The sequence below is a fragment of the Heterodontus francisci genome, chromosome 26 (assembly GCF_036365525.1).
Source record: "Heterodontus francisci isolate sHetFra1 chromosome 26, sHetFra1.hap1, whole genome shotgun sequence".
NCBI lineage: Eukaryota > Metazoa > Chordata > Chondrichthyes > Heterodontiformes > Heterodontidae > Heterodontus > Heterodontus francisci.
In genome coordinates this window covers 76,742,213-76,752,715 of record NC_090396.1, presented here as the reverse complement: position 1 = coordinate 76,752,715, position 10,503 = coordinate 76,742,213, and positions in this window count along the sequence as shown.

Here is a 10,503-nt window from a genome sequence, read left to right as displayed (position 1 = left end):
CATTACAGAAGGGAGGAGGGAGGGGGGAGACACAGGGGTCTCACTCTGCATTACTGGAGCGAGGAGGGAGGGGAGATATACTGGGGTCTCACTCTGCATTACAGAAGGGAGGAGGGAGGGGGGAGACACAGGGGTCTCACTCTGCATTACTGGAGCGAGGAGGGAGGGGGGATACACAGGGGTCTCACTCTGCATTACTGGAGCGAGGAGGGAGGGGGGATACACAGGGGTCTCACTCTGCATTACTGGAGCGAGGAGGGAGGGGGGATACACAGGGGTCTCACTCTGCATTAGAGAAGGGAGGAGGGAGGGGAGATATACAGGGGTCTCACTCTGCATTACTGGAGGGAGGAGGGAGGGGGATACACAGGGGTCTCACTCTGCATTACTGGAGGGAGGAGGGAGGGGAGATATACAGGGGTCTCACTCTGCATTACTGGAGGGAGGAGGGAGGGGGGATATACAGGGGTCTCACTCTGCATTACAGAAGGGAGGAGGGAGGGGAGAAACACAGGGGTCTCACTCTGCATTACAGAAGGGAGGAGGGAGGGGGATACACAGGGGTCTCACTCTGCATTACAGAAGGGAGGAGGAAGGGGGGATTCACAGGGGTCTCACTCTGCATTACAGAAGGGAGGAGGGAGGGGGGATACACAGGGGTCTCACTCTATATTACAGAAGGCAGGAGGGAGGGGGGATATACAGGGGTCTCACTCTGCATTACAGAAGGGAGGGGGAGGGGGGATATACAGCGGTCTCACTCTGCATTACAGAAGGGAGGGGGAGGGGGAATATACAGGGGTCTCACTCTGCATTACAGAAGGGAGTAGGGGAGGATACACAGAGGTCTCAGTCTGCATTACAGAAGGCAGGAGGGAGGGGTATATACAGGGGTCTCACTCTGCATTCTGAAAGGGAGGGGGTCTTGGATTACTGGAGGGAAAGCTATGCTGGCATGAAGGGAGGTACCGTGTTCCATCCCTCCGTTAACAGTACACACTCTGTGTTTGTGAGGGGGCAATGCCACACTAGGCACCCTGTGTGTGGGGAGGATGCCAGAAAGGGTCGGGGCATTAAGGTTTTATGGATAGTGCGGGCAATCGATTCAGCTGATCGGATCTTGATGTGATCATGCTGTGCCACTCTGAGTGTTGGCCAAGATGGGCAATGCCATGGCCCACTACATAGTTGATCCAGGAAAGCAGCTGATGTACCCGTCAACACCAATCCCTGCCCTGTTAGGAACCTGCGAATACAGGCAGGGTTCAACATTATTTATCACATGGTAATAGGTATGGCTGATCCTACATTGTGTGATCCTCTGCACGTGAGGATCCGTATGCACCAGAGGCAATACCAACAGGCAGGTGCGATCCACATATAGGACCCCGGTCATGCGCAGCAGCCTCCAAGGGGATCCCGCCATTACAATTGCCGTGCATCTGCAGGTCCCACATGACATGCCATCAGATGTCAGAGCACCAGTGTCAGAGGAGATTGCGCATATAGAGAGGGTGGTGACACATCTCTGTGTCCTGCTCAAGGATGACCTGCAGCCCATGGACTCCGGTGGACATCCCGTGCCTTTGTTCCTCATAGTGGCAGCAGTTCTCAAGCCTGACGCCTCTGCAGCCTTTTAGGTGCCCACCAGAAACCTTTGTGGGTTCACACAGTCAGCAGTGCACCACTGCATCAGGGAGGTCACCAATGCCCTGCACCGGAGGGCCAGTGAGGATGTCCACTTCAGGACGGGCTCTCACAGCCCAGAGGGCCAGTGGTTCTGGCAGCATTGCCAGAGAACGATAGGTTATAATGTTCATAGACTGCACTCATGTGGCCATCAGGCCTCCCGCCAGGCTATCAGAAGTCACCTACAAAACAGATATACTGCTTTGGATACTGTTGGGGGGAATGGCCTCTCAGGGGAAAGCAGCAACAGCCCAATTCGTTGTACCACGGTTGGCTCTGCTGCACGGGGAGGAGTAAAAAGTGTGGGAATGCAATAGTTATAGGGGATTCAATTGTAAGGGGAATAGATAGGTGTTTCTGTGGCCGCAAAAGAGACTCCAGGATAGTATGTTGCCTCCCTGGTGCTACGGTCAAGGATGTCTCAGAGCGGTTACAGGACATTCTGAAGGGGGAGGGTGAACAGCCAGTGGTCGTGGTACACATTGGTACAAATGACATAGGTAAAAATAAGGGTGAGGTCCTAAAAGCAGAATATAGGGAGTTAGGAAGTAAGTTGAAAAGTAGGACCTCAAAGTTAGTGATCTCAGGATTACGACCAGTGCCACGTGCTAATCAGAGTAAAAATAGCAGGATTTATCGGATGAATACGTGACAGAAGAGATGGTGTGAGGGGGAGGGTTTTAGATTCCTGGGGCATTGGGACTGGTTCTAGGGGAGGTGGGACCAGTACAAACTGGACGGATTACACCTGGGCAGGAACGGGACTGATGTCCAAGGGGGTGTATTTTCTAGAGTGTTTGGGGAGGGTTTAAACTAAAATGCCAGGGGGATGGGAACCTTTGCAAGGAGTCAGAGGAGGGGGGGATCAAAGACAAGAACAAAAGACAGTAAGGGGAATAAGAAAAGTGATAGGCAGAGAAATCAAGGGCCAGAATCAAACAGGGCCACAGTGAAAAATAGTGGGAAGAGGACAAATAATGTTAAAAAGACAAGCCTTAAAGCTTTGTGCCTTAACGCACGGAGCATTCGCAGTAAAGTGGATGAATTAATCTCGCAAATAGATGTAAACGGGTATGATATAGTCGGGATTACAGAGACATGGCTGCAAGGTGACCAGGGATGGGAAATGAACATCCAGGGATATTCAGTATTTAGGAAGGACAGACAAAAAGTAAAAGGCGGTGGAGTTGCATTGCTGGTTAAAGAGGAAATTAATGCAATAGTGAGGAAAGATATTAGCTCTGACGATGTGGAATCTGTATGAGTAGAGTTGAGAAACACTAAGGGGCAAAAAACATTAGTGGGGGTTGTATATAGACCCCCAAACTGTAGTGGTGATGTTGGGAATGGCATTGAACAGGAAATTAGAGCCACATGCGATAATGGAACATCTGTAATTATGGGTGACATTAATCTGCATATAGATTGGGCAAATCAAATTAGTCACAACACCATAGAGGAGGAATATTTGGAGTGTATACGGGATGGTTTTCTGGACCAATACGTTGAAGAACCAACTAGAGAACAGGCCATCCTCGACTGGGTATTGTGTAATGAGAGAGGAATAATTGACAATCTAGTGGTGCGAGACCCCTTGGGGATGAGCGACCATAATATGATAGAATTCTTCATCAAGATGGAGAGTGATGTAGTTGATTCTGATACAAGGGTCCTGAATCTTAGTAAAAGAAACTACGAAGGTATGAGGCGCGAGTTGGCTATGATGGATTGGGAAACGTTACTTAAAGGGATGACGGTGGATAGGCAACGGCAAACATTTAAAGAGTGCATGGATGAACTGCAACAATTGTTTATCCCTGTCTGGTGCAAAAGTAAAACGGGAAAGGTAGCCAAACCATGGCTTACAAGGGAAGTTAGAGATAGCATTAGATCCAAGGAAGAGGCATATAAATTCACCAGAAAAAACAACAGACCTGAGGATTGGGAGCAGTTTAGAATTCAGCAAAGGAGGACCAAGGGATTGATTAAGAAGGGGAAAATAGAGTACGAGAGTAAGCTTGCGGGGAACAGAAAAACTGACTGTAAAAGTTTCTATAGGTATGTGAAGAGAAAAAGATTGGTGAAGACAAATGTAGGTCCCTTACAGTCAGAAACCGGGGAATTTATTATGGGGAATAAAGAAATGGCTGACCAACTAAATGCATATTTTGGTTCTGTCTTCACAAAGGAGGACACAAATATCATACCAGAAATGTTGGGGAACACATGGCTTGGTGAGAGAGAGGAACTGAAAGAAATCAGTATTAGTAGAGAAATGGTGTTGGGTAAATTGATGGGATTGAAGGCCGATAAATCCCCAGGGCCTGATGGTATGCATCCCAGAGTACTTAAGGAAGTGGCCCTAGAAATAGTGGATGTATTGGTGGTCATCTTCCAAGATTCTATAGACTCTGGAACAGTTCCGACAGATTGGAGGGTAGCTAATGTAACCCCACTATTTAAAAAGGAAGGCAGAGAGAAAGCAGGGAATTATAGACCAGTCAGCCTGACGTCGGTAGTGGGGGAAATTCTAGAGTCCATTATCAAAGATTTTATAGCAGAGCACTTAGAGAACAGTGGTAGAATCGGGCAGTAATAAAAACAAGAAATGCTGGAACCACTCAGCAGGTCTGGCAGCATCTGTGAAAAGAGAAGCAGAGTTAACGTTTTGGGTCAGTGACCCTTCTTCGGAACGCACTAAAGCTTGGGGCAGCCGCGGCAAAGGCTCAATGGGGAAAGACCACTGTGTAAGGTCCCCCCACCAAGCTGAACTGAGGGGCTGGACACATGGGAAACCCCTCGGGCTGTATACACCAAATATGGTTTAGCGGTAAAATGTACATGGCAGGTAAAATGGAATGGAAAGGTTGTGAGGAAACTCACTCCTGTATCGAAGGAAACTGATTTCCTTTGCACTGTTTGGAATGTCAACTTGGTGCTGTTGTGAACTGTTTTGCAAAGTATTTTTTTTTTTACAGCTTTTTATGAATAAAGTATATTTTTGGGGAAAAAATGTTCAGAAGCATTTGGGTGTCCTTGCACAAGGGACATGTAAAGTTAACATGCAGGCACAGCAAGAAATTAGCAAGACAAATGATATGTTGGTCTTTATTGCAAAGGGTTTAGAGTACAGGAATAAGGAAGTCTTGCTGCAATTATCTCAGTCTTTGGTGGGACCACACCTGGAATACTGTGAACCGTTTTGGTCTCCTTACCTAAGAAATGATTTCCTTGCCTTATAGGAGGGGTTGCAGCAAAGGTTCATTAGATTGATACCTGGGATGAGACTACTCTCCTATAGGGAGAGGTTGAGTAGAATGGGTCTATACTCTCTGGAGTTTAGAATAGGAGGTAATTGCATTGAAATGTATTAGATTCTGAGGGGACTTAACAGGGTCAACACTGAGAGGGTGTTTCTCCTGGTTGGAGAGTCGGGAATTTGGGAATACACTCTTAGGATAAGGGATTGGCCATTTAGGACTGAGATGAGGATAAATGTATTCATTCAGAGGGTTGTGAATCTTTGGGATTCTTTACCCTGGAGAACTGTGAATGTTCAGTCAATGAGTAGATTCAGGACAGGGATATCTGGACTCAAAGGGAATCGAGGGATATGGAGGACGGGAAAGAGGAGTTGATGTCGATCAACTATGATCCCGTTGAAAGACAGAGCAAGCACGAGGGGCCGAATGGCCTCTTCCTGCTCCATTTCTTGTTTTACACCCTACACACTCTTACTCCCCTTGTTTGGAAAGAATTCTGGGAAGTGCTTTGTAGATATGACTGTCGAACCAGTTAAGTTCAGGGTAAAATGTGTCATTGTATTGGCACCTTGTGGAACACTGCGATTGGGTGATTTGGTGATTTGGCAAAACAATCAGGCCTCTGTAAAAGAGAGGAGGGAAACAGCAACACAACCTGGTGGTGCTTTGAAATACAGGGTTAGACAGACGTAAATGGAGGTCACCTACAGGTCAATTCTCAACCCCTTTCCTGATGTTAACTGGGTGGGGGGAAAATTGGTGGGGGGGGGGCAGATGGGGGAGAGGAGGTTTACATGTTTAAAGCTGTCCCCCAGATCCACACCCTCCACAATAGCCCCCACCCCCACCCCCCCTCACCCTCCCACCCTCTGTGAACAACCCCTGGGCACGAGATCCAAAGTCAAAACTAATCCCTGAAAATGATTGCAGCAAGTTTTATTCTACACTCCACAGCTGCCTCTGCACTGTACTAGCCTGACCCAAGAGTTTAAACCCACTAGTGTTCACAGCCTCACATCTGCACATCCCATAGGGAGAAGTTCCTTTAACCCCTTGGCCCTCCAAAGCCAGGCTGCAGCGATGACCAGTGACTGCCCAGAGTCACAGAGCCATTTCGCAGGATGTGCTGTTTCTAGCACCCAGAGCTCTTAGAGTTTACCCACATCCATCACTGAGAGGTCACGGGGGGGAACAGCTCTTTACTGGCTGACCATCCAGCCATTACACCACTGACGCAGAGCACTGAGGGTGCAGGGTGTGGGGTACAATGGTGGAACAGAGGGTGGGGTGTAATTGGCTTGGTGATAGGAGGCAGAGGGTGGTAGTGGAGGGTTGTTTTTCAGATTGGAGGCCGGTGACCAGCGGTGTGCCGCAGGGATCGGTGCTGGGCCCTCTGTTGTTTGTCATATATATTAATGACTTGGATGTGAATGTAGGGGGCATGACTAGTAAGTTTTCAGAGGATAACAAAATTGGTGGTATAGTGGACAGTGAAGAAGGTTGTCTAAGGTTACAACAGGATATAGATCAACTGGGAAAGTGGGCAAGGGAGTGGCAAATGGAATTTAACACAGCCAAGTGCAAAGTGATGCATTTTGGGAAGTTAAAGCAGGGCAGGACATATACAGTGAATGGCAGGGCCCTGGGGAGTGTTGTTGAGCAGAGAGACCTTGGGGTGCAAGTACATAGTTCCCTGAAAGTGGCAACACAGGTAGACAGGATGGTGAAGAAGGCGTATGGCAAGCTTGCCTTCATCGGCCGAGGCATTGAGTACAAGAGTTGGGACGTCATGTTACAGTTGTACATAACGTTGGTTAGGCTGCATTTGGAGTACTGTGTGCAGTCTGGTCACCGCACTACAGGAAGATGTGATTAAGCTAGAGAGGGTGCAGAAAAGATTCACCAGGATGTTGCCTGGTTTGGAGGGCTTGAGTTATAAAGAGAGATTGATAGGCTGGGTCTGTTTTCCTGGAGCGAAGGAGGCTGAGAGGGGACATGATAGAGGGATATAATATTATGAGGCATAGATAGGATAGATAGCCAGAGTCTGTTTCCCATGGTAGGGGTAACTAAAACTAGAGGGCATAGATTTAGGTGAGAGGGAGGAGGTTTAAAGGGTATCAAGGGGTAAATTTTTCACACAAAGAATAGAGTGTATCTGGAATGAGCTGCCTGAGGAGGTGGTGGAGGCAGGAACAGTAGCAACATTTAAGAGGCATCTGGACAGGTACTTGAATGAGCAAGGCATAGAGGGATATGGAATTAATGCAGGGAGGTGGGATTAGTATAAATAGGCATTATGGTTGGCATGGACACGGTGGGCCGAAGGGCTGTTCTATGCTGTATGACTCTATGACTCTATAATGGAGTGAAGAGTGTGGGGTACAAAGGAGTGAAGAGTGTGGGGTACAAAGGAGTGCAGAGTGTGGGGTACAATAGGGTGCAGAGTGTGGGTACAATAGGGTGCATAGTGGGGTACAAAGGAGTGCAGTATGTGGGGTAAAATGGGTTGCAGAGTGTGGGGTATAATGGGGTGCAGAGTGTGGGGTATAATGGGTGCAGAGTGTGGGGTACAATGGGGTGCAGAGCGTGGGGAACAATGGGGTGCAGAGTAGTGGGGTATAATGGAGTGCAGAATGTGGGGAATAATGGAGTGCAGAGTGTGGGGTATAATGGGGTCGCAGAGTGTGGGGTACAATGGGGTGCAGAGTGTGGGGTATAATGGGGTGCAGAGTGTGGGGTATAATGGGGTGCAGAGTGTGGGGTATAATGGGGTGCAGAGCGTGGGGTACAATGGGGTGCAGAGCGTGGGGTATAATGGGGTGCAGAGCGTGGGGTACAATGGGGTGCAGAGCGTGGGGTACAATGGGGTGCAGAGTGTGGGGTAATAATGGAGTGCAGAATGTGGGGAATAATGGAGTGCAGAGTGTGGGTATAATGGGGTGCCAGAGTGTGGGGTATAATGGGGTGCAGAGTGTGGGTATAATGGGGTGCAGAGTGTGGGGTATAATGGGGTGCAGAGCGTGGGGTACAATGGGGTGCAGAGTGTGGGGTATAATGGGGTGCAGAGTGTGGGTATAATGGGGAGCAGAGCGTGGGGTATAATGGGGTGCAGAGTGTGGGGTATAATGGGGTGCAGAGCGTGGGTATAATGGGGTGCAGAGTGTGGGGTATAATGGGGTGCAGAGTGTGGGGTATAATGGGGTTGCAGAGCGTGGGGTATAATGGGGTGCAGAGCGTGGGGTATAATGGGGTGCAGAGTGTGGGGTATAATGGGGTGCAGAGCGTGGGGGTATAATGGGGTGCAGAGTGTGGGGTATAATGGGGTGCAGAGCGTGGGGTATAATGGGGTGCAGAGTGTGGGATACAATGGGGTGCAGAGTGTGGGGTATAATGGGGTGCAGAGTGTGGGGTATAATGGGGTGCAGAGTGTGGGGTATAATGGAGTGCAGAATGTGGGGTACAATGGGGTGCAGAGTGTGGGGTATAATGGGGTGCAGAGTGTGGGATATAATGGGGTGCAGAGTGTGGGGTATAATTGGGGTGCAGAGTGTGGGGTACAATGGGGTGCAGAGTGTGGGGTATAATGGGGTGCAGAGCGTGGGGAATAATGGAGTGCAGAATGTGGGGTACAATGGGGTGCAGAGTGTGGGGTATAATGGGGTGCAGAGTGTGGGGTATAATGGGGTTGCAGAGTGTGGGGTACAATGGGATGCAGAATGTGGGGTATAATGGGTGCAGAGTGTGGGGTATAATGGGATGCAGATGTGGGGTACAATGGGGTGCAGATGTGTGGGATATAATGGGATGCAGAATGTGGGGTACAATGGGGTGCAGAGTGTGGGATATACTGGGGTGCAGAGTGTGGGGTATAATGGGGTGCAGAGTGTGGGGTATAATGGGGTGCAGAGTGTGGGGTACAATGGGATGCAGAGTGTGGGGTATAATGGGGTGCAGAGTGTGGGGTACAATGGGATGCAGAATGTGGGGTATAATGGGGTGCAGAGTGTGGGGTACAATGGGATGCAGAATGTGGGGTACAATGGGGTGCAGAGTGTGGGATATAATGGGGTGCAGAGTGTGGGGTATAATGGGATGCAGAATGTGGGGTATAATGGGTGCAGAGTGTGGGGAATAATGGAGTGTAGAGTGTGGGGTATAATGGGGTGCAGAGTGTGGGTATAATGGGGTGCAGAGTGTGGGGTACAATGGGGTGCAGAGTGTGGTGTATAATGGGGGTGCAGAGTGTGGGGTACAATGGGGTGCAGAATGTGGGGTATAATGGGGTGCAGAGTGTGGGGTACAATGGGTTGCAGAATGTGGGGTATAATGGGGTGCAGAGTGTGGGGTACAATGGGGTGGCAGAATGTGGGGTATAATGGGGTGCAGAGTGTGGGGAATAATGGAGTGCAGAATGTGGGGTACAATGGGGTGCAGAATGTGGGGTACAATGGGGTGCAGAGTGTGGGGTACAATGGGTGCAGAGTGTGGGATATAATGGGGTGCAGAGTGTGGGATATAATGGGTAGGTGCAGAGTGTCGGATATAATGGAGTGTAGAGTGTGGGGTATAATGGGGTGCAGAGTGTGGGGTACAATGGGGTGCAGAGTGTGGGGTATAATGGTGTGCAGAGTGTGGGATATAATGGAGTGGCAGAGTGTGGGGTATAATGGAGTGCAGAGAGTGGGGTATAATGGGGTGCAGAGTGTGGGGTACAAAGGAGTGCAGAGTGTGGGGTACAATAGGGTGCAAAGTGTGGGGAAATAATGGAGTGCAGAGTGTGGGGTACAATGGGGTGCAAAGTGTGGGATATAATGGAGTGCAGAGAGTGGTGGTATAATGGAGTGCAGAGAGTGGGGTACAATGGGGTGCAGAGTGTGGGGTAAAATGGGGTGCAGAGCGTGGGGTATTAATGGGGTGCAGAGCGTGGGGTACGATGTGGTGCAGAGTGTGGGGTACGATGGAGTGCAGAGAGTGGGGTATAATGGGGTACAGTGTTTGGGGTATGATGGGGTGCAGTGTTTGGGTTTGATGGGGTGCAGAGTGTGCTGTATAATGGGGTACAGTGTTTGGGGTATGAAGGGGTGCAGAGTGTGGGGTAATGACGGGGTTACAGTGTTTGGGGTATGATGGGGTGCAGTGGTTGGGGTATGACGGGGTAGTGTTTGGGGTATGACGGGGTGCAGTGTTTGGGTATGATGGGGTGCAGAGTGTGGGGTATGATGGGGTGCAATGTTTGGGGTATGATGGGGTACAGTGTTTGGGGAATGATGGGGTGCAGTGTTGGGGGAATGATGGGGTACAGTGTTTGGGGTATGATGGGGTACAGTGTTTGGGGTATGACGGGGTGCAGAGTGTGGGGTATGATGGGGTACAGTGTTTAGAGTATGATGGGGTACAGTGTTTGGGGTATGATGGGGTACAGTGTTTGGGGTATGACGCGGTGCAGTGTGTGGTGTATAATGGGGTGCAGAGTGTGGGATATAACGGGGTGCAGAGTGTGGGGTATATGCGGGTGCAGAGTGTGGGGTACAATGGGGTGCAGAGTGTA